The sequence below is a fragment of the Thalassophryne amazonica genome, chromosome 1 (genome assembly GCF_902500255.1).
Source record: "Thalassophryne amazonica chromosome 1, fThaAma1.1, whole genome shotgun sequence".
Classification (NCBI taxonomy): domain Eukaryota; kingdom Metazoa; phylum Chordata; class Actinopteri; order Batrachoidiformes; family Batrachoididae; genus Thalassophryne; species Thalassophryne amazonica.
In genome coordinates, this window is record NC_047103.1 from 77825513 (window position 1) to 77850091 (window position 24579).

General features: G+C 42.1%; 1 long non-coding RNA gene across 1 annotated transcript; it reads left to right on the top strand.

Annotated features, from left to right (window-relative positions):
- Nucleotides 1-1904: 1904 nt before the first annotated feature.
- On the top strand, nucleotides 1905-24221 carry LOC117519775. The gene is made up of 3 exons (XR_004563416.1): nucleotides 1905-2099; nucleotides 12305-12310; nucleotides 24210-24221. It is a non-coding gene; the product is annotated as an uncharacterized LOC117519775 (long non-coding RNA).
- Nucleotides 24222-24579: the final 358 nt, after the last annotated feature.

Below are 24579 nucleotides of genomic sequence, written 5' to 3' on the forward strand. Positions count from 1 at the left end.
ATGGTGGGAGGTTTGGTGCTGATTGGTTTGTGCGCTGCCCTGACCCACAGAAATATTAGCAAGATGGCTGCTTCCAGAATCTCGTCCTCTCATCTATCCGTCATGATTAATGAGCTGGGCAATACTGTGTAATCTCAGACTGCGTGAACTCAAACGCAAAATGGATACCATCTCGGAGCAAATTACTGCATTGCAAAGGAATGTGCTGCTGAGGACTGGAGAATATTCTTCATAAATTTGGACTCTAGATGGTCAGAGGTGCGGTAAATGGAAGTCTGTATCTCTCTGCCTAACATCAACATGGCAGCCTTATCGACTCCTCAAGGCCAAATACCCTGCTCTTCCCCCAGAAGGATCTATGGCCTTGGAGAAGGAATTCGGCTCCCCCTTCTCATCCATCTACCCCCCATCCAGCCTGCTGTTGCCTAGCAACATCAGACTTTACACACACACACACACACACACACACACACACACACACACACACACACACACACACACACACACACACACACACACACACACAGAAAAGTAACTCATCTGCACAGGATGTATGTCTCCCTCCCTCCATCCCTATTACCCCCCCCCCCCCCCCGTATCTCTCCACTCCCCTCACCCTGGCTTCCTCCCTGCCACCCTGGAGGCAGTGCATTTTTTTTTTTTTAACTGCTGCAAACTTCAACTCCCCAAGCTGGGCGGCGCAGGCCCCTCATGCTGCAGCCTTCACCCATTTTGCCTCAATTCGGATGAGGGACTGCTTTAAGTTTAATGCACATAAATAAACTGTCAAATGTATATGTGTTGTCTTTAATTCTGATGTGTGCCATTATTACGGCAAACAAGTAATAATTGTGGATTAACTGGTCTACCTTGTTTAAGATAGTTGGACTGTAAACAGAATTTCATTGTTGCACTCATGTAATGACAATGACAATAAATCTCATCTAATCATATCTTTATAAATCCAGGTTTACCTTATTAACTGATGCGGGTCATAAGTATAATTAATTTGAGCATCTGATTCTCCGCTATGCCCACGATGCTAAGTACTGTCAGGGTCATAAAAATGACCAAAACCACATTTGATAACATTACGCCTCCTCTATTAAGACCATGCCTTCCCAAGGCACAGTTGCCTTGGTTCAGCAGTTACTTGCATGACATTAAGCAGAAGGCAAGAGGGTTGGAACGGAAATGGCGTAGTTCCAAATTAGAGGTGTTCCACTTTGCGTGTGTTGCTCCTCTGGGGTTCAGAGGGCATGTGTATGTGCGTGAAGTAACCAGCTTGCCTATGTTAACTGTGATAAATGAGAATAGAGAAAGAACATTCGTTTAGCTGCATTTACTTCACCGTGAGGATTGTTCTTCCTCTGTTTTTTACAGTCAACAACAATAATCCAAATAAGAACAAAATGGCCTTAACAAGTCACGAACGTCCACGTGGCCATAGCTTAGTAAGCTAGTCACAATTCACTATCTGATTTTTACAAATTTTACAATTCTTCAAAAATACAATGAAATATGTACATTGGTTTTAAATCACATAAAAAAAAGTATTAAACCTATTTCTGCTTTTTAACCTTTTTAATTATTACCTCCAGTCAAATGAATCACACTACTTATCTCTATTTAATGCTAATGTTTTTAACTTAAATTATTTTAGCATTCAGATTCAGATTCAATTTATTATTATACCCTTGGGTAAAATTAGTTTACAGTGAGTGAGTCATCTCGTTTGGTAAACACAGAACAAGACAAAGCAACAACAGTGCTAAAAAGCTAAAAGAACCACAAGGACGGCCCCAAAGTAGAATAAAAGCAAGATGAATTACAACATCAGTAGATAAAAAGTCTAAAAACGTATCATACTGAACCAAAAGGATAAAACTAAATAAATAAAAATGTGCTGTTCATAAAAACAAGGTAAAAAAGACTATACAAAAAATAAATACAAAAGTTATATTAAGTTTCTGTTACTTGTTTACAGCACTGATGGCTGCTGGTACAAAACTGTTTTTGTAGCGTTTAGTTTTACAAGCTGGTACCCTGAACCTCCGACCTGAGGGGAGCAGCTGAAACTCACTATAAAGAGGGTGGGAGTCATCTCTCAAAATGGAACCAGCTATCCTCTGTACCTGTTTGATATACAGGGATTCTGGCTGAAGCTGAGACTCTCCAATCAGCTTGCTTGACCATTTCACAATTTGGTTTAAACAATTTTTATTTTTGAGGGACACACTTCCAAACCATGAAACAAGACAGAAGGATAAAACTGATTCTATAAAAGCACGATAAAACAAGGTCAGCACGGTTCTGTCAGTTAAAAGTGGACAGTTTTCTCAGACAATAGAGGCGCTGGCGTCCCTTTTTGTACACAGCGTCACAGTTTGCCTCAAAGTTCAGTTTATCATCAATGACAGTTCCAAGATATTTATATATGCTGACACACTCCACTGTCTGACCTTTTAAAACTGTTGCCTCTTGACTAGGAGCACTGTTTTTACGAAAGTCAATCATGTGAATAATCATCATAGTTATGAACTAACTCTAGTGTCATGTATCTAATACAGGTTTACAACTGCACTCCTGGAACTTGGTAAGAAACCCTTAATATTCACAAATGTGAATGAGGTCCAGTAATTTGCATGTTGCATGAAAAACGTTTCATGCATGTAATAAAATATTGTACTCAAGTGGTCCCTTGTACCAAAATTGGTTTGGATACATTTCTGTCCACCTTGCATTTCCCTTACACTACCATTAGCTTAGCAGGTTAGCTTCAAACACGTTTGCAATAGAACCCGAAAAAAACTTGCACAAACTACGTTTCTCTTGGACTCACACTAGACAGTGTTATCCTCAGCACCTAAAGTCTCAGAAAATATACATTCACTCTGTGAATTAGTGTTTACCAACCTGTGATAAATGAGAATAGAGAAAAAACATTTGTTTAGCTGCATTTACTTCACCGTGATTGTTCTTCCTCTGTGGTGTCTCAGCTATTCTCTATCAGTGCGCGCTCGCGCCATCTACTGGACAGTGTAGGGATTACACTTAACTCACAAGAGATTACAATTGAACCAATTGAGTTATTACTTATTATCCAAAAATAAACTCTTAACAAGTAAAATGAAAATTGTAGGGGTGTCTGTTTTATTCAGACAAATTAACATATGCTTAACTATTTCAAGCCTCTACACGTGGCGTGATACTATTTTACATTATAAGCATGCACCATTGACTACAAAGCAGGCTTATTATTCTGATTTGATTATTAAAAACAAGCATAATTCAAGGTTTTTGTTTGACACAACATTTCTCATTCATGGACAGCCACCTATTAGTTGCTCTCCTTTTTCAACACAGGACTTCTTGGATTATTTCAAGAAGAAAATAGAAGACATTAGGTCAAGCATATCTCAGCATATCTTGGTCCAGCCATTGCACCCTGCTATGGAGGTGGGTGCTACCATTGTGGTGTTTGGTAGTATCTCACTAGGCACACTGACGAAACTCGTGACATCTACAAAAAGCACATTTGTTTGCTTATTTGATCTTATGCCAACAAAACTGTTGAAGGAAATATGGCCGATTCTTGGGTTGACTGTGCTGAAAATTGTTAATCTCTCACTAACCTCTGGATCTGTTCTTACATGTTTCAAATCTGTAGTGATTAAACCATTGCTCAAGAAATCTAATCTTGATCCTGACGTATTGAAAACTTGTAGGCCCATATCAAATCTGTCATTTTGCTCTAAAATTTTGGAAAAAGTGGTATCACGGCAACTCATGGAACATCTTACTGAGAATGATCTTTTTGAGCCATTGCAGTCTCCTTTTAGGAAATATCACTCCACAGAGACAGCACTCACTAAAGTAGTCACTGACCTTCTGCGAGCAAGGGACTCAGACACCACTATGGTTTTGGTGTTGTTAGATCTTAGTGCTGCGTTTGATACCGTGGATCATCATATTTTACTTGATAGGCTGGAGAATTATTTTGAGATTACTGGAAGTGCCCTTGCATGTAATCGTTCTCAGTGTGTCTTGTACAATAATACTACCTCTAGCCTTAGTGACATGAAATTCGGGTTTCCACAGGGACCCGTCCTAGGCCCCCTGCTTTTCTTCCTTTATCTTGCACCCCTCGGGCATATTCTGCCGCATTTTGGGATTGCCTTTCATTGATGACACTCAATTGTACATGCCGATAACTGCTAGTAATCTCATTCATCTAAAATCCCTAGAGGACTGCCTTACATCAATGAGAAGCTGGATGTCTAGTAATTCCCTGCTTTGAACTCTGATAAGACTAAAATGATGGCTCTTGGTCCAGCGAGACATCTGCACCGGTTTAGGTTCATGTATTATACATCATATGGACAAATTGAGGAACCTTGCATTAATTTTTGATCCTACGTTGTCCTTTGACCTCCACATTAAAGACATCACGGCGACTGCTTTCTTCCATCTATGAAATATAGCAAAGATTCATCCTATCCTGTCTATGGCTGATCCTGAGACCCTAATACATGCATTTGTTTCCTCTAGATTGGATTATTGCAATGTTTTATTTTCTGGGTTGCCGCAGTCCAGGATCAGGGGTCTCAATTGGTTCAAAACACTACTGCCAGACTCTTGACACAAAGCAGAAGGTTTGACCACATTACTTTCATTTAGGCATCTCTTCACAGGCTCCCTGTCTCAGTGAGATCAGATTTTAAGGTCCTGCTACTGGCCTATAAAATTGTTCACAGACTGGCGCCGCCCTACTTGGCTGATCTACTTAGGCCCTACATACAGGCCCAGGCTCTGCGTTCGCGGGATGCAGGATTGTTCTGGGTCCTGGATGGCAAAAACTGAGGCAGACAACCTCTCAAAACACACTCAGTGGAGTGCCAGGATTGAAAAAAAAAAAAATAAATAAATAAAAAAGATGAAACTCAATCAGTGCTTCACTAAAACAGAACCAAGTCCAAAGGCTCAGCAGGCCAGTGCAGTTCCCTAGATAATGTAACAACAAGGGGATCTGAATGTGTGCTTCCCCCTGGATGGGATTCCAGTCGATTACAGGCTACTTCTGCATTCAAGGCTGATACCCAGTTACAGCTCTGTGAACTGGGACAATATAGATTAAGTGCCATATCCACAGACGTGGATTTGTGGGCTACGAGTTGGACTACTGATATATATCCCACAGTTTGAGTTCAGGTGTATGTTTCAGGCTTCACTTACTCAGACAATCCAGAATAGCATTTGGTGTATTTCCTTCCTTGTCCTTTGTTTCCACACCCTGCCCTTCCATCTATTGCGTCCTTCTTGTCACAGCTCATCTGCATGTTTTTATAGTGTGGCTTCTCCACTGATGTGGATGATAAGACCACTGTGTCAGACAAGAGGCGTTTGAAAAATAGATGAAATTACCCTCTCTGCAGGTTTCTTCATGCTGTGTTGTCTTTATCACAGCCACGTTTACATTCATTAGCACTTGACTGAAACATGCCACAGTCTGCCTCGCCTCATGTTTGTTCGCTCCCTCGTGACAAGCGCTCTTTGGTTTCTGACTGACTCGTACTGAACAGATGCTATCAAGATTAAAATGTTTTGTTTGTCTTCCATTAGCAAAGCTGCAAACTCATTCAAGACTTCACTTGTCAGAGTGCAGAGGAGGTATTCAGCCTCAAAAAGCCGAAGTACTGCCAAACACTAAAGGATTATTAACCTTGCTTGCTCGGTCTGTACAGGAAAAATATGAAGCCGATGTGTTGACAGTATGGACTGAGAATTAGCACGGTCCATGCAAAAAACACAGAGGTCTGATATCCCCGTACAGACCGAGTAAGCAAGGTTAATAATTTGTTTATTATATATAAATATAAACGCACACAAACTTACAATATCGCCCAAATATGAAAGCTACTGACTGTTTTGGGCTCGTAGTCAGACCTGTTCACTTCACCTCCATGAAGAACTTGCTAACACATGGTCCAGTTGTTAGCTGGTAAACTTTTAATCTGTGTGTTTTTTCTGATGCTGTATGTTCATGTCTGACTTGGTTTTTCTACGCAATCCAGACTGATTGTCATGGTAATGGTCCAGTAAGGGAAAATAACAGACTGGAAATCAGTCAATCAGAGTGCGCATAGCGTCGTAGCCATACAATAATATGTATTAGTCTCATGGCTTGAGTTGCCTGTTATGAAAAGATGACAATAAGAAAAATCTAAGTTCATAAACAGAGTTTCACAGTGATTTCTGAGCATTGGCCAAAGGCTAAAATCTTGCAAATAGTGTTGAGGATGTATATTAAAGATTACAAACATTACATCAGATTATGAAACTACTGACCATTTTAAAGTGATGACTCAGCATTCATATCAGTGGACCTGCGAGCAGATGGTTGGAAAAAGTTGGGAATATGTTATTTGCAGGAGTTTCATGACTTTCTGCCATCTCACGGATGTGCACAAGCATCACGTGCCACCTGCTTCAGTGCTGCGTACAGAGAGGAGACAGACACTTCGCTCTCAACTTTCTAAATATATTGAGAGTTGGCTTTGGAATCCAGAGTCTGCTCTCTGTACTGCAGCAGGATGTTTTAATTATAACTGCCCAAAGAACGCACAAATTAAGCTCTCCACTATGTTCTTTTTAACCCGGCTATTTGGACGTGTAGCAGAAACTCCACCACGATGCTGCTTTTACAGGCTGCCATATATTTACATTTGAAAAAGTTCGGAATATCTTGTTTTCAGGAGCTTCACGATTTCAGCGTGCACAATCGTCGAGCACGTTTCTTGATGCATCCAGTGTGCTCTGTACAGAGTGGAGATGACACTTTTCCCCCAGCTTTTTTAATTGAGTCTGTTGGATTTCAGATCCAGATGTGTCCTGAGTTTTTATAGGCTGCCTGATAATGCAGCTGTATTTCTTGCACTGGAAAGGGTCGGGAATATGTGATTTTCATATGGACTTTCTACGACCCTGTGGATGGGCAGCATGGTGAATTAGTTGTTCGCACACTTGCCTCACGGCAAGAAGGTCATGGGATCAATTCCCACCTGTGGCCTTTCTGCGTGGAGTTTCAATGTTCTCCTCGTGTTTGCGTGGGTTTCCTTCATTTGCTCTGGTCTGCTTGCAAAAGATATCTCAATGGGACTAACCTGGTTAAATAAAGGTTAAATTAAAATTAAATATGCACGAGCGTCATGGACACCACCCTTTTCAGTGCTCTGTACAGAGAGGAAACGACACACTTTACCCCAAACTCTTCTCATATTTTACATGACTGCATTAAAATGAATAGATTTATCACTTTACAATTAATCTGCACTTCTATTCCTAAAGTTAGTTGTAGTTTGTTTGGATATTTGCTCAGAGTGATGAAACTGTCAAACACTCGGAAAAATAAGTACTAGTAAATACTGTTACGGTTGCCAGTGGTCATGGATGAGAGAACCCCAAAAAGCAGGTCAGCAAAAACACAAGGATGAGTAAATAACACCAAAGTTAACTGAGTGGCAGGAATGAACTGAAAGGAGCTTTGCTTTTTCAAAGGTGAGTTCCACTTAAGAATCTCCTCTTCATGAGGTGAGTGCACTGAGGAATTTTCTCTCCATAAAAGTGAGTTCAGCTGAGGGACCTTCTCTTCATCAAGGTGAAAATAAACTGAGGAATCTTCTCTTCATAAAAAGTGAATACAGCTGAAAAATCTTTTCTTCACTAGGGTGAGTATAAACTGAGGAAACACTTTACATCCCACTGAGAAACACAAAAACTGGAAACAACTAAGCAATGTCTTTTCTTCTTAGAAGAGTTCCAGCCCAAAGAAGTTAACAGAAAAAAAGTATTTTCTTCTAAAACCAGAAAGTTCAAAACCAAAACCAGGGGTAAACTGAGATAAGAACTTGCTTCTTAGGAAATGTGTTCAACCCCAGAGCGCAAAATCAACTCAACTCAACTCAATACTCACAACCAGACGTAACCACAGGAGGCAAGAAGCCATGCGCAATGGACCCGCAACTTGAAGACAGACAACCAGTGACTGAAATATCCAGAGTAATCAGGAGGCAGGTGCAGAATCCAGCAGGTGTAATGAATCAACACTAAAGATGTGTAGGGACCAGAACAAACACCAGAGGGAAGCAAACATTCAGACACTACATGAAAATGAGGATAATGAAAGGGAACACCAGGTGGCACCAGATAAAGAATATTGCTTAAAACTGAAGTTAACTCCACCTCAGAGAATAATGAAAAAGAGGTAGAATAGGTAAAATGCTAAGAAGTGATAAGAAGCTGGGAGATGCCTATCTCGGCTTTCAGTGCTTACCAGTCGAGTGAGTATAAGAGAACTTGTGGAGAGCTGGACATGTCCAAACTTGTCCTCTAACACTCCAAAACAGAGGTGTTCCTTTGTCTCGCTTCATCAGCGAATCGGTCGTGACACGCGAAGCGTCCGCGCGGCTTTCCATGACAAAATCTCTTGTTAAAAGTGAAATCTGCCGGAAAATGGCTGATGTCCAGCTCTTGTGATAACCAGAGAAAGAGCACACGACAGTCTCGTATCCACAGAGCCATCAGCTTAGAAATGATCCAGTGGTTTGTACCGCGACGTCGCAGCTCAAAGCGCGGCGCACCGACTGTCCTTAAAGGGGTCCTTAAAGCTGTAGTTAAAGTCCTTATTCTCTGTGAAGCCCGTAAAATTTTCACCAAAAGCCAGATAACTTTTTCGAATGGTTTCCAGGTGCCAGTCTCTAACAGCTTCTGAAAAAATTCTAATGGAAAAAAAGTCCTTTTCATTCCGCCATTTCCAGACAATGAAAATCCGATGAGGGGGCGGGACCACTCCTTCCACAAGGCGTGCTCACAGACGAATGACGTCACCGACAGGCGTGGAAAAACTCACGCATGCGCACGAGGGTTCAAGCATGTCTGATGTAAAAACATATGAAAGAAATCCATATAGTTTTTTTAAAAAATAAAAAGGACCGTTACTTTATGGACACACCACGTATTTCAAGTGTTTATATCTTTTAATTTTGAAGATTATAATTGACAACTAATGAAAACCCCAAATTCAGTATCTCAGAAAATCAGAATATTGTGAAAACAAAACCCATTCAAAAATGTGGTGGAGATTCACAAAGAGTGAACTGCAGCTGGAGTCAGTGCTTCAAGAACCACCATGCACAGATGTATGCAAGACATTTTCAGCTGTCGCCTTCCTTGTGTCAAGCCACTCTTGAACAAGAGACAGCATCAGAAGTATCTTGCCTGGGCTAAAGACAAAAAAGGACTGGACTGCTGCTGAGTGGTCCAACATTATGTTCTCTGATGACAGTAAACTTTGCGTTTCCTTTGGAAATCAAGGTCCCAGAGTCTAGAGGAAGAGAGGAGAGGCCCACGTCTGTGTGTCGTGATTCTTGAAAACTCATGAGACTTGCCTTACCCCTTGTTTTAAAGGGGTAGGCGTAAGGGTAGGGGCAGGGCCAAGGGGAAGGGGTACAAAAGAGAATTGAGATTGGGCCAAAGTGAATGAATGTGAAGAGCTGCATAAAAGCCACACTGTTCTTGAACTGCAGGCCAGGACAGCAGGGAAAACCTACAGCCATGGAAGGTGCCACAGCCACAGCAATCCACCCATCCTGTGAGAGGGCATACACAGCTAGAAGACAGCTGGCCTGAGGGTCAGCAACCCGCACCACAAGGAGGCAGGACAAAGCCCAACCACTTAGCATGGAGGAACAGATCATACCCGCGAGTGCAAGATAAAGAACACAGACCACCAGTTCCAACAACAGACAGCGCCATCTCAATGCATAATCTGAAATTGCCCACTGGGGCAACAGGAAATGTCCCGCAATGTCAAGGCTGAACCTGCAGCACAGGAACCAAGGATAGAGTATCCCCCATCCCTTGCTGGGCACTCACAAATGCAACCTGTATCACCAGCCATTACAGTATACTAACACGCAGATTTTGTAAACGTGCCTCTACTGTATATTGCTGGTTTTCATTTGCATGTCATATGTTGCAATTTGGTGACATAATGAGGCCGAGTGGCGTCAAAATGACAACTGGGCCACATCCGAAAAGTGTGCACTCATTACACGCGTCAGGCTTGGAGCTGAACGGATCTCATCGCTGTAATACACATATTATTATCACCTTCTAACTCTGTAGGAGATATGACGTGGAACTGTTGTGCGAGGCCGTGACAGCATTAATAAACATGAATCTCACCTCCAACAACAGCCCAGGAGTGTTTTGCAGGACAGGGAGCCGATGGGATGTGGACCCAAGAGTGCAGCCTGTGGTTAAAATCCTCTCACCTGGCTGCTGTGTGCTGTAATCAACCACGAAAAAATAAATCCCATGTGATATTCCAACCATCGTGGTGAACACAGTTGCGTTGTGCTGCTGAAGTGAGCCAAAACACAAAAAAAGAAAGTTCCCTGGAAAGGCTGCATCTGATGCATGGGAGAGCATGGCCCACTGCCAGCAGTATCCAGTAGCTGGCAATGGACTTGCACCCCCAGCCACACACGTGCATGCATAGGTCCTCATTCAGCCATTACGAACACACACATACACAGCAATCATGTCATCATTCCAACAGCTACTCTATGCACACACGCATGTGAGGTCAGTAGCGCTGGGAAGTGGAGGACGAGTGGAGGTGTGATTGCATGACTCCTGATTGCGATCGTATGGTCGAATGAAAATCAAACCTGTTATTCTGGTTGGCCGTCGTGAGGTTATCCTCCTGCTGAAAAGCTACAAGCATCCAACTGCTCGCACTGTGCCTGTGCAAACACTGCAGAGCTGTCTTGTAATGTTATTATTATTATTATTATTTTTTTTTTTTGCTGTTGTTTTGTTTTTAAACTTCATTTGTAAAAAAAAAAAAAAAAAATACATTTGCAAAGCCAAAAAGTTGATTTGACAATCATCATATATAATCGTGGTCAAAACAAATACAACACTGCCATCTACTGGTTCCCAGACGCTTAGTACTTAGAGCGAATACTGCCATGAACACTACTGGCCAGTAGATGGCAGTAGAGGCCTTGAAAACAAAATTCCAGATAATCCCTGTCTGCTACATTTAAAATGCGTGGAATTTAACAAACGCAAATACAGTTAACAACGTCTATAAACCCAGAGAATATATTCAAGAAAGTTTTAGGCACTAGAGTTTAATGCTGTTGTCCGTGGAGCCTGAACAGAGTGTCTGAAATGCATTTGTCCTGTTGTGAACGTGAGATTACATCATCCTACCCATAATGCACTGCTGGACTCAGCATGTGCTCACAAAACCTTAAAAATTAGCACATTACTTTAAAACTATAACATATATCTGACATTTTCACTTTATAAAACTTCAGACATGACAGTAATTTTAAATAACTTGTCCAAAATTAGTTTGGTAAAATTTGAACCATAAGCTAAAAATGTATGCCTCTGGATGACTTAGGTGATATTGCCAGCATATTGGTATGGTGTTAAAGGATTTTTTTTTTGACCACTTCTCCTTTGTCTGCAGAGGCTAGACCCACTTTTCATACAAGCAGCTCTTTTCTGTTTGCAGAGGGTATAATTGTACATCTGTTACAAAACTTTTAACAGGTAGATGCTGAACTGATTTTAAATTTTAGAAATGCTTGTTGCTGTTAAGCTTTGTTTATCGGTCTAAAAGTTATCGGACAAAAGTTAATCGGAAGATAATTGGTCCGATAATGGTTTTTAAAGTTATCTAAAAAGATAATCCGATAATGAAAACATTATCTTCGATAATTACTTATCAGATTATCGGAACTGTGCCCACCACTGGAAATATGTGCTGTGTCAGGGTGGTTCCTGAACATTCTTGCTATGTGCGATGGGGGCTTAACTCATTTCTTACAAGAATATCAACAAAGTGAAATAGAAAATATTGTGTAAATGTAACATTTTAAGCACAACCAAGGGCCTCTTCGCATGGAAGAACACAGGGATGTGAAAATACTGTTCTTTAATTACAACTGCACCAGTACAGTGGGTAATGTACTCAGTGTGACACACGGCAAACAGGAGGCAATGCAAGGTTCAGTAACCAGGGAGCAACACAAAGAACACGGGAAAGCTCAGCATAATACACAAGACAATTTAGTGAGGAGCACAAGAGGAGAGGGAGATTAAATAGACAGAGACAGAATTACACTGATGAGACACACCTCAGGAGACACAGCAAGAAAGCCATTATAATGCTCGAGAGACAGACAAGGGATTCCAAAATAACGCAGGAAGTGCAGTAGACAAGACAGATGTGTGACAATAAAGTTTAGATGTTAAAGGGAATAATAGAGCATGGTCTGTTTTCACTCTAACATCAACTCCAGGTGCAAAACATTTTTCGCTTTTGCATTTTAGCATTAGCATAAACCTGTACATTAACTTCCATTAACTTATTTTGTTCTCGAATACTTTTTGCAGCAACACACAAGAATGCTGACACAGTACAATTTGACAATTGCTTGTAAATTATATTAAACGGAACAAGTTGGCTAATTTTGTGTTGAGTGTAGTATTGAACCAAAAGCAAAGACAGTAAATATAGTTTTTTTTTTTTAGCAGAAACCATTTTTGAGAAATAAAATATAAAAAACCTCAGCACACAGCCTCCCCCGCATGGACACACACTGCTCCTGTTTGTGAAAGTCCAGTTCCATTCCAGGCATCCCGTTGCCATCCCCTGTACTTGATCACATACTCATTAAGCCCATCTGACATGAGCAGAGGCCTTCCACAATAAGAGTCTGGCATTGAAAGTAGTTACAAAGCTGAGGAACTTATAAGGCTCCTTGATGAAGAGGACCACATGATGGGTGATGAAGGCGGAGGTCAGGAGGGGAGGTGGTACTGGAGGCTGTCAGCAGGCATGTACTGGGGTCACTCCATGCCAAGCCTTATTAGGCACCCATCAATAAAATGCTTGTTGTCAGGCCACGTGTTGAAATAGAGGAGGGTTCCTGGTGAGCCTTCTGGCATTCAGCACCAACTTTCTGGCTCAGTGGTTACGATCAAACCCTTCTGACCCAACGCAAAGCAATGCCTTGTGTCACTCCATTAAACAGAATGTATTACTGGTTTCATGCCACGTTAAAGAGGTGACACAGAGTCAATTTGACCTTGAGTGCTGCTTGAGCTGCAGTACCTTCTCAGATGCATGAATCAACACATTAATCAGTGTAAATTGTTAAAAGAATAAAATCACACAAAGATATAGAGGGTTCATAGGTTGATGCTTTGAGCCGTTTTAGGATATTGGGGGAAATCTATTAGTGAATAAGGTAAAATCATGTCCCAACTTTGATTCTTCCCAGTCAGAAACCCTGTATGTTGGAATACAAGGTCTGTCAAAAAAGTAACAGACCTTTTTATTTTTTTCAAAAACTATATGCATTTGAATCATGTGCGCTTGCATCAGCCAAGCTTGAACCTTCGTGCGCATGCATGAGTTTTTTCACGCCTGTCGGATGCATCATTCGCCTGTGAGCACGCATTGAGTGAGCAGTGGTCCAGGCCCCTCGTCGGATTTTTATTGTGAGGAAAATGTCTGAACGATTTGGAGCTTTGCTGCATCAAATTTTTCCAGAAACTGTGAGAGACAGCCAGGTGGAAACGATTCGGAAGATTCAGACGACTTTCAGGGACGATTCTATGGGGATCACACAGATTAAGGAGTGTTACAACCGGTTTAAAGACGGCGCACAATGGCGCCGTCCGGCACTCCGAGGGGCAATTCACAGGCTGAAACAACCAATCATTTCCAAACTGAACGCTGTGTTGATCCGGGACGTCGTCTGACTACTACAGAAATGGCAAAAGAGGTGGACATACCACTTTTTTGGCACATTCCACTGTTACGGGAGTTTTTGTCATGAAAAGACGTGCGGAGGAATTCGTGCGTTGGGACGGAGCCGCTAATGGTGCGGGACAAAAAGCAACGCAGTGATGAAGCCTCACAGGACATGTTGTGGCATATCCAGCTCGTCCACAATTTGTGGACGAGTTGTTCTGTGCCTGCAGGGTGAGAAGCTGAGTTATATTAAAGCCAGGAAGTGTTGCTGATTGTGTGCACCTTTGAGCTGTGTCTCTGTGTGGAGAGTGTTGGACTCACCTCATGATTTCTTCCTTCACAGACTCGGTTTGTCGCGGCTGCCTGGGGGGTGTCGGCGGGGTCCCTGGGTCCGAACTGCTGTGGCTCCGGACCGTTTGCGCTGCTGAGAGCGCGCCGTGTTTCCACCTCACCAGACCGCGGACTTTTTGGGTTGTTTATCACTCCACTCACTATTATGTTTATTAAATTCTGTTACCTTTTGAACCGTGCTCTGCTTATTTTATGCTGGGTCCTGTCAAATGCTGGGTCGGTGCTCCGACCGCGTCCGACACATAACAGGAATGTACCGAAAAAGTGCTATGTCCACCTCTTCTGCCATTTCTGTAGTAGTCAGACGACGTCCCGGATCAACACAGCGTTCTGTTTGGAAATGATCTGGTCGTTTCAGCCTGTCGATCGCCGCTCGGAGCGCGGCACGCCCTCCGCCATTGTGCGCTGTCTTTAAACCAGTTGTAACACTCCTTAATCTGTGTGATCCCCATAGAATCATCCCTGAAAGCCATCTGAATCTTCCGAATGGTTTCCACCTGGCTGTCTCTCACAGTTTCTGGAAAAATTTGATGCAGCAAAGCTCCAAATCGTTCAGACATTTTCCTCACAATAAAAATCCGACGAGGGGGCTGGACCACTGCTCACTCAAAGCGTGCTCACAGGCGAATGACGCAACCGACAGGCGTGAAAAAACTCACGCATGCGCATGAAGGTTGAAGCTTGGCTGATGCAAGCGCACATGATTCAAATCCATATAGGTTTTGCAAAAAATTAAAAGGTCGGATAGTTTTCTAACAGACCTCGTATGTATTTATATATATATATATATATATGGCTGAGTGGATCCTTGTCATGGTGCCTTGTATGTCACATGACATGGATTATTCGTCCCATTTGTGTTGCATTGCATTTAGAGTCCATTTATTTACCATTTAGAGTGCAGTTTGGTTCCATTAGTGTGTAAATTTGGTTCCATACATTTGGTACCAATGCACTCTGCACACAGACACGCATGTGCACACACACACACGTGCACACACAACACGCGCACATACACAATGCACATGCGCACAGACAGCGCACGTGCGCACATAACACGCACGCACACAAAACAAATCCACTGCATTGTAAGCCGTCTGGAGGCAGAGCTGTTAGTAGGAAGTTAGAATGAAAAGCTGGACTAATTTCAAAAGTGATTTTTTTTTAGCTGCACTGAGGAAGTACACAGTCTTTTTTGGGGGGAGTACATGAAGTTGGTGCACGGCATCGCGGACGACATTGTCAGAATTATTTTTGGACTCGTATTTAAAGTTTGTGTTGGATTGTTGATGTCAGATGTGACTTTTCGCTGGAGAGAGAATTGTACACAAACTCTTTTTCTTTTTTTTCTGGAAGTACACAAAGTCAGTGCAGTGATGCACCAAAATGTATGTCCCTTTTCTGTTGTTTATAAATTAATATAAATCAAATGACAAGGATCTATTTTAGCCATTCTATAGAATGGTAAATAGACTGCATTTATATAGCGCTTTTCCATCTGCATCAGACACTCAAAGCGCTTTACACATCAATGCTTCACATTCACCGCGATGTGAGGATGCTGCCATATAAGGCACTCACTACACACCGGGAGCAACTAGGGGATTAAGGTCCTTGCCGAAAGGTCCTTAATGATTTTCCAGTCAAGCTGGGATTTGAACCAAAGATCTTCTGGTCTCAAGCCCAATGCTTTAACCACTAGACCATCACCTCCCCATAAAACAAATAAATATTTTTACATTCTTTCAATGGAACGGAATGGAATATTTCATGAGGTGAAAGCTGGAACATACCATTCAACGAGTCCTTTTAGGATGTGCTCCCCCCTCTCCTCAGCATACCACAGCGTAAAACAGGACGCTGGCTACCATGGACTAGTAGAACATCCGCAGGAGTTACCTACAGATGTTGAACGACCGCAGCCTCCTCAGGAAGTGTAGCCTGCTCTGTCCCTTCCTGTACAGGTGGTTGGCGTGGGTTGTCCAGTCCAGTTTGCCATCCAATCACAGCCTGAGGTACTTGTAGCTCAAGCAGGGACATCCCTAAAAAAGACGTTGCTTGGATGGCAGCATGTGTTGCTCCAAAACCTGGATGTACCTTTCAGCATTGATGGTGCCATCACAGATGTGTAAGTTGCCCATCTTTTGAACTTTGCGCTGGTAACAATTTGGATGGTCTTTTTCCTCTTTTGTCCAGAGGACACAACATCCCTGATTTCCAAAAAACAATTTGAAACGTTGACTCATCAGTCCACAGCACACTTTTCCACTTTGCATCTGTCCATTTCAAATGAGCTCAGGCCCAGAGAAGGTGGTGGCATTTCTGGATGTTGTTGATGTATGGCTTTCACTTTGCATGGTGGAGTTTTAACTTGCACAATGATGTTGGTTTTAATGCAGTGCCGCCTGAGGGATCGAAGGTCACAGGTATTCAATGTTGGTTTTCGGCCTTGCCGCTTACATATAGAAAGTTCTCCGGATTCTCTGAATCTTCTGATTATATTATGGACTGTACATGATGGAATCCCTAAATTCCTTGCAATTAAATGTTAAGAAACATTGTTCTTAAACTGTTAGACTATTTTTTCATGCTGTTGTTCACAAAGTGGTGAGCCTTGTCCCCGTCTTTGCTTGTGAATGGCTGAATTTTTTGGAGATGCTCCTTTTATACCCAATTATGACAACCACCTGTTTCCAATTAGGTGTTCTTTGAGCATTCATCAACTTTCCCAGTCTTTTGTTGCCCCCTCCCAACTTTTTTGAAATGTGTTGCAGGCATCCATTTCAAAATGAGCAAATATTTGCATAAAAACAACAAAGTCTATCAGTTTGAACATTAAATATCTTGTCTTTGTAGTGTATTCAATTGAATATAGGTTGAAGAGGATTTGCAAATTATTGTATTCTGTTTTTATTTACATTTTACACAATGTCCCAGCTTCATTGGAATTTGGGTTTTATATACTTGTGTATATATATATATATATATATATATATATATATATATATATATATATATATATATATATATATATATATATATATATATATATATGAGGTCTATTAGAAAAGTATCCGACCGTATTATTTTTTTCAAAAACCATATGGATTTGAATCACGTGTGATTACATCAGACATGCTTGAACCCTCGTGGGCATGCAAGAGTTTTTTTCACGCCTGTCGGTTACGTCATTCGTCTGTGGGCAGTCTTTGAGTGAGGAGTGGCCCACCCTCTCGTCGATTTTTTCATTGCTTAGGAATGGCTCAGAGACTGCTGCTTTGTTTGATCAAAATTTTTTCAAAACTGTAAGGCACAACTCAGTGGACACCATTCGATAAACTCAGCTGGTTTTCGGTAAAAATTTTAACGGCTGATGAGAGATTTTGTTCTGGTAGTGTCGCTGTAAGGACGGCCCACGGCGCCCGATGGCGATCTGCGCTTCGAGGCGGCAGCGTCTCACCGTTTCAAGTTGAAAACTTACACATTTCAGGCTCTGTTGACCCAGGAAGTCGTCAGAGAACAGAGAACTTTCAGAAGAAGTCGGCATGAAGAGTTTATTTGGACATTCCATTGTTAACGGACATATTGTAATGAAAGAACGTGCGGGCAGAGTCGCATGTCGGGCCGGACCCGACCGCGGGAGGTCGCAACAGGAAAAACACCTCCATTGGAAACCTTAACGGGCAAGTTGGAACATGCCCAAGCTGTTAAACAATTTCTCAGTTACTCACTTGTTGAAAGCCATCAAAAGCCGCCTGAATTTTACAAATGGTTTTCAACATGGAGGTGTTTTTCCTGTCGCGGCGCACACAGATTCGCCGAGTCGTCACGGAAACGACTCGGCGAATTTGCGCGCACGTCTTTCATTAAAAAATGTCCTTAAACAGTGGAATGTCCACATAAAGTCCTCATGCCGGCCTCTTCTGAATCTTCTCTGTTCTCTCACGACGTCCTGGGTGAATTAAGCCTTAAATTAGGATGTTTTCAGGTCGAAACAGGCCGACGATGGCGCCTGGAAGCGCTGCACGACGTCCTGCTCTGTGGGAAGTCCTTACACCGACAGAAACACCCCCTAATCTCTCATCAGCCGTTAAACTTTTCACCGAAAACCAGCTTAATTTCTCGAATAGTGTCCACTCGGATATTCCTCACAGGTCCAGAAAAAATGTTGATAAAGCAACGCGCGCCGTCTCGAGCAGCGTGTGAAACAAAGGAATTCAGCCGAGAGGGCGGGACCACATCTCACTCAAGGCGTGCCCACAGGGAAATGACGTCACCGACGCGTGAAAAAACTCACGAATGCGCACGAGGGTTCAAGCATGATTGGTGTAATCGCAAGTCATTCAAATCCATATAGTTTATTATCTAATAGACCTCGTATATATACAGTAGTATTCAGAATAATAGTAGTGCTATGTGACTAAAAAGATTGATCCAGGTTTTGAGTGTATTTCTTATTGTTACATGGGAAACAAGGTACCAGTAGATTCAGTAGATTCTCACAAATCCAACAAGACTAAGCATTCATGATATGCACACTCTTAAGACTATGAAATTGGGCCATTAGTAAAAAAAAGTAGAAAAGGGGGTGTTCACAATAATAGTAGCATCTGCTGTTGACGTTACAAACTCAAACCTATTATGTTCAAACTGCTTTTTTTTAGCAATCCTGTGAATCACTAAACTAGTATTTAGTTGTATAACCACAGTTTTTCATGATTTCTTCACATCTGTGAGGCATTAATTTTGTTGGTGTGGTATCAAGATTTTGCATGTTTACTTGTGTGCTTAGGGTCATTGTCTTGTTGAAACACCCATATCAAGGGCATGTCCTCTTCAGCATAAGGCAACATGACCTCTTCAAGTATTCTGACATATCCAAACTGATCCATGATACCTGGTATGCGATATATAGGCCCAACACCATAGTAGGAGAAACATGCCCATATCATGATGCTTGCACCACCATGCTTCACTGTCTTCACTGTGAACTGTGGCTTGAATTCAGAGTTTGGGGGTCATCTCACAAACTGTCTGCAGCCCTTGGACCAAAAAGAACAATTTTACTCTCATCAGTCCACAAAATATTCCTCCATTTCTCTTTAGACCAGTTGATGTGTTCTTCTGCAAATTGTAACCTCTTCTGCATGTCTTTTATTTAACAGAGGGACTTTGCGGTGGATTCTTGCAAATAAATTAGCTTCACACAGGCGTCTTCTAACTGTCACAGCACTTACAGGTAACTCCAGACTGTCTTTGATCATCCTGGAACTGATCAATGGGTGAGCCTTTGCCATTCTGGTTATTCTTCTATCCATTTTGATGGTTGTTTTCTGTTTTTGTTCCACGCGTCTGTTTTTTTTTTTTTTTTTTTTTTTGTCCATTTCAAAGCTTTGGAGATCATTGTAGATGAACAGCCTATAATTTTTTGCACCTGTGTATAAGTTTTCCCATCTCCAATCAACTTTTTACGTTGTTCTTCTGAACAACACAATGTATGATTTTTTTTTTATAATTTATTTGTATGTTACTGCTGCAAATAAGTATTTGAACACCTGTGAAAATCAATGTTAATATTTGGTACAGTAGCCTTTGTTTGCAATTACAGAGGTCAAACATTTCCTGTAGTTTTTCACCAGGTTTGCACACACTGCAGCAGGGATTTTGGTCCACTCCTCCATACAGATCTTCTCTAGATCTTTCACGTTTGGAGTTTCAGCTGCCTCCAAAGATTTTCTATTGAGTTCAGGTCTGGAGACTGGCCAGGCCACTCCAGGACCTTGAAATGCTTCTTACGGAGCCTCTCCTTAGTTGCCCTGGCTGTGTGTTTGAGGTCATTGTCATGCTGGAAGACCCAGCCATGACCCATCTTCAATGCTCTTACTGAGGGAAGGAGGTTGTTTGCCAAAATCTCGCAATACAGGACCCCATCCATTATCCCTTCAATACAGTGCAGTCGTTCTGTCCCCTTTGCAGAATTGCACCCCCAGAGTATGATGTTTCCACCCCTATGCTTCACGGTTGGGATGGTTTTCTTGGTGTTGTTCTCATCCTCTAAACATGGTAAGTGGAGTTGATTCCAAAAAGCTCTATTCTGGTCTCATCTGACCACATGACCTTCTCCCATGCCTCCTCTGGATCATCCAGATGGTCACTGGTGAACTTCAAACAGGCCTGGACATGTGCTGGCTTGAGCAGCAGGACCTTGCTGCCCTGCAGGATTTTAAACCATGACAGCATCATGTGTTACTAATGTAATCTTTGTGACTGTGGTCCCAGCTCTCTTCAGGTCATTGACCAGGTCCTCCTGTATAGTTCTGAGCTTTCTCAGAATCATCCTTACACCACAAAGTGAGCTCTTGCATGGAATCCCAGACTGAGGGAGATTGACAGTCATGTTGTGTTTCTTCCACTTTCTAAAAAATAATCATAACAGTTGTTGTCTTCTACCAAGCTGCTTGCCTGTTGTCCTGTAGTCCATCCCAGCCTTGTGCAGGTCTACAGTTTTGTTCCTGGTGTCCTTACACTGCTCTTTGGTCTTGGCTATGGTGGACAAGTTGGAGTGTGATTGATTGAGTGTGTGCACAGGTGTCTTTTATACAGGTAACAAGTTCAGACAAAGGCAATTAATACAGGTAAAGCGTGCAGAATAGGAGGGCTTCTTAAAAAAAAAAATTAACAGGTCTGTGGGAGCCAGAATTCTTGCTGGTTGGTGGGGGGTCAAATACTTATTTGCAGCAGTAACATACAAATAAATTCATACATTGTGATTTCCAGATTTTGTTTTTTAGATTATGTCTCTCACAGTGAACATGGACCTAAGATAAAAATTTCAGACCCCTCCGTGACTTCTAAGTGGGAGAACTTGCAAAATCACAGGGTGTTCAAATACTTATTTTCCTCGTTGTATATACGTAAACACAAACCGAATTTCAGACATCTTATATATATTACTCTGGAACAAAGAGGACAAACAATGCTGTAAAGGACAATAAGCAGGACGTTAAAGAGCACACTTCACTTTACCCCAGAATGACATGAACAGAAAGCGATCGCAGCTCACAAAACCTGAGCTTCTGGCATAAAACAAACACAATAACAACTTCTATAAACCCAGAGAATATATTCACAAGAGTTTTAGGCACAATATACAAAGAGTTTAATGCTACTGTCCGTGTGCAGCAGTTAAAATGCAGCCTCATCAGAGTGTCTCCATGCATGTCCTGTCGTGAAACATTACCCATAATGCACTGCAGCATGTGTGGTCCAAACACTAAAACCTTCAAAATTAGTACATTACTTTAAAACTAAAACATATAGCTGATATTTTCACTTTATAAAACCCAGACTGTTGTGTGGGCCGCTGAAGAGGAGGTACTGCTGGCCCACCACCACCAGATGGCGCCCTGCTTGAAGTGCGGGCTTCAAGCACGAGAGGGCGTCATAGCAACCGGGAGTGACAGCTGTCACCTGTCATCAACACCAGCTGTCACTCATTCACATCATACCATCACCACCATAAAGGCCGAACTGCAACTCCACCTCCCCGCCGAGAAATCAGCTACCTTGGAGGTAACTTCTCAGCTGTATTCAACTCTGACAAATAGTCTGAACTCTTTTTGCAGCCGTTTTCCTGTGGTGTTGCCTTATCTGGGGAGTTGACGTTTGGTGTGATCAGCGACGCCTTCGCTTCACACACCAACCAGATAAGTGGTTAGACAGGAGCTGCACGAGTGTGTGATTGGAGGTGGAGGTGCTCCCTCCCAAAAGAACACAGACGGTGGAATTACTGAATGTGCGAACTCACACTCATCAAAACTGTTTCTGTTCTCTGCCAGCAGTACCCGGTCTGACAGCTGAAGACGGTGGCCACCTGGGGCTCCAGGACTTGGCGGCTCCGGTGTTCTTCAGATCCGTTGGCGGTGAGGGCTGTGTGGGATCCGGCTTGGTTCTAGATGGACGTCTCCTATCCTCAAGCCTGCCCACACGTCACTCAACATTGTGGTATCAAAACTGTGTTTGTCTGTATTCCGTTGTGCATTTCACAACATTAAATTGTTACTGTTTGGCTTATCCATTGTCCGTTCATTTAGCGCCCCCTGTTGTGGGTCCGTGTTCCTACACCTTCACAACACAGACATGGCATTAATTTAATAACTTGTCTGCAATTATTTTGATTACAATTTTAAGTTAAAACTATATGCCTGTTGATGACTTGCATGATATGCTGTCCAGTCGTTAGTGTGTTAAGAGAGATGATCTTTTTTCTTGCTTGTTTCCTTTTGTTCCTGTAATTAGGTTTCTTCTGCTTGCAGACCATAGAGCTATCTGTCTGCTAGGATGTATTTAACAGGTACGTGCTAAAATCTTTGATTTCAGACTTCACAAATGTTTTTAACTGTTAAGCTTTATTTGCTATGCCTGCAAAAATGTTAGTGGTCTAAAAATTATCTGACCTAAATTTATCTGAAGCTAATTGGTCTGCTAATGGTTTTCAAAGTTATCTGAAAAGCTAATTGGATAATGAAAACATCAGCTTAGATAATTAGCGGTTAGCGGGTTAGCGGAACTGTGCCCACCACTGGTTATTTTTGTATTTCATTGGTTTTGGTTCTTGCTGGGTTTTTCTGCTTGAGTCTGTCTGTCTGTCTGTGTTTCTCTTGTCTGTCTCTTGGTTCTTCGTGATGGGTGTCTCTCTCTCTCTCTGGTCACGCCCTTGTTCTGGTGCTTTCCATGCACACCTGTTTCTGATTTGCTGATTGTCACCTGGGGTTATATAAGATCACTGGGTGTTTGTCCCTTGCCAGTTTGTTGTGCCTTGTGCCTTCATTCCAGCTCTGTACCTGTGTTCCATAATCCTGCCTCATTGTGTGTACCTGACCTCCAGCCTGTTGCTATGACCACGTCTGATTGCCTGATGATTTTTGTACTGCTGCTTTTTCTGGACTGCTTACTCGTGTACCGACCTCTGCTATCCTCGACAGTAAAGCCTTTTTAAAGCCAGAACTGTTTGTACAAGCCATGCATTTGTGTCCTGCAATTCCTGACCATCCAGCCTGATAAATTCATGTTAATATTGTAATATGTTCTCAGAATTAACATTATTGTCTTTCTCTCTGAGTTGTTATTTGGCAGTGGGAGGGGGCTAACTAATATCTGCATCTCTTTGGCTACTTGCCAAAGCACCATCAAACTGCCTTTACCTGTCTTGAAGTTGACCTCCTTGCGTGGAACACCCCCAGCACTCAATTCTTCGATCAAAGTGTGATCAAGCTGCCTGTGTCAACTCTGTTAACTCTCACGACTGACATCCCCCCCACCTACTTCCCAACTTCCCAGTGTCAGCTCCCCAATCGCAACCACTTCCCTTAACCCTCTGGGGCTGACACCGTCATATACGATGGCTGAGACCAAGCTTTACTAAATTATAAATAACTTTTTTAATGATATGAGATAGAAGCTTTTTTTTTTTTTTTTTTTTTTGCTGAAAGTTAACTCGGACTTTCGAGCCACCGTCCACCATCTTTGTACTCCTCATTGAAGCTGTGTGATGACGTGCGCAATGTGAGGCTCCAATCGGAATTGGTTCACCGTCACATGGTTTTGCAAAATACACTCGTAGGGCAGATTTACCCCATGTGACAAACCAAAGATCATTTTTAGGAGTGATATGTTACTAGTTGGCCCGTTTGAATAGCCATCTGGCTGTTGGCTCCAATGCGCCCTGCGCCATTACGCACAGCGATCAGTGAAAGTGAGCAGATGGAGCACCTCTCACACAATCTCACATGCTCAAACACAGAGTGTGTGAGTTTCAAAGATGCTCCACTCCTCATTACCTGTGAATGTTATTGAATAATCCTGTGGCAAGCTCTCTCGCTCCGGCGTAAAGCACTGTTTACCATATCAATGGAGCAAGGTGGAGGGGCTGCTCCTCAGAGTGGCAGGAGCCAAAGTGAGCCAAAGTGTGAAAAGCTGCTTTCAGAGCAGGACAGAACACTCCAAAGCACAGTAGAAGTAGAAGTTTGTGATGTGACCTTTGTGTAAATGCAGACAGAAATTGCTTTGAGATGAAGACAGACAAAATGCATAGATCATTTTGTATATATTGTTCAAAATGTGCATTTGTGTTTATTGTTTGAACCTTTTTATTGTACAGTCTTTCACATGAGAGCCCAAATTACCTTTATAAAGTGTCAAAACAGTTGTTTATTATAGTTTGCTGTGTGTTTTGAATAAATGTGTGTGGAAAATTATTTTCCGCTTTACTTTTTCCTTTCTTAGTTCTGATTGTAAACCTTTATTACACTTATAAAACACAACTATAGCAGATATATTATGAAAGTACAGATTGTCCTGACAAAAAGAGACATACAACTTGATTG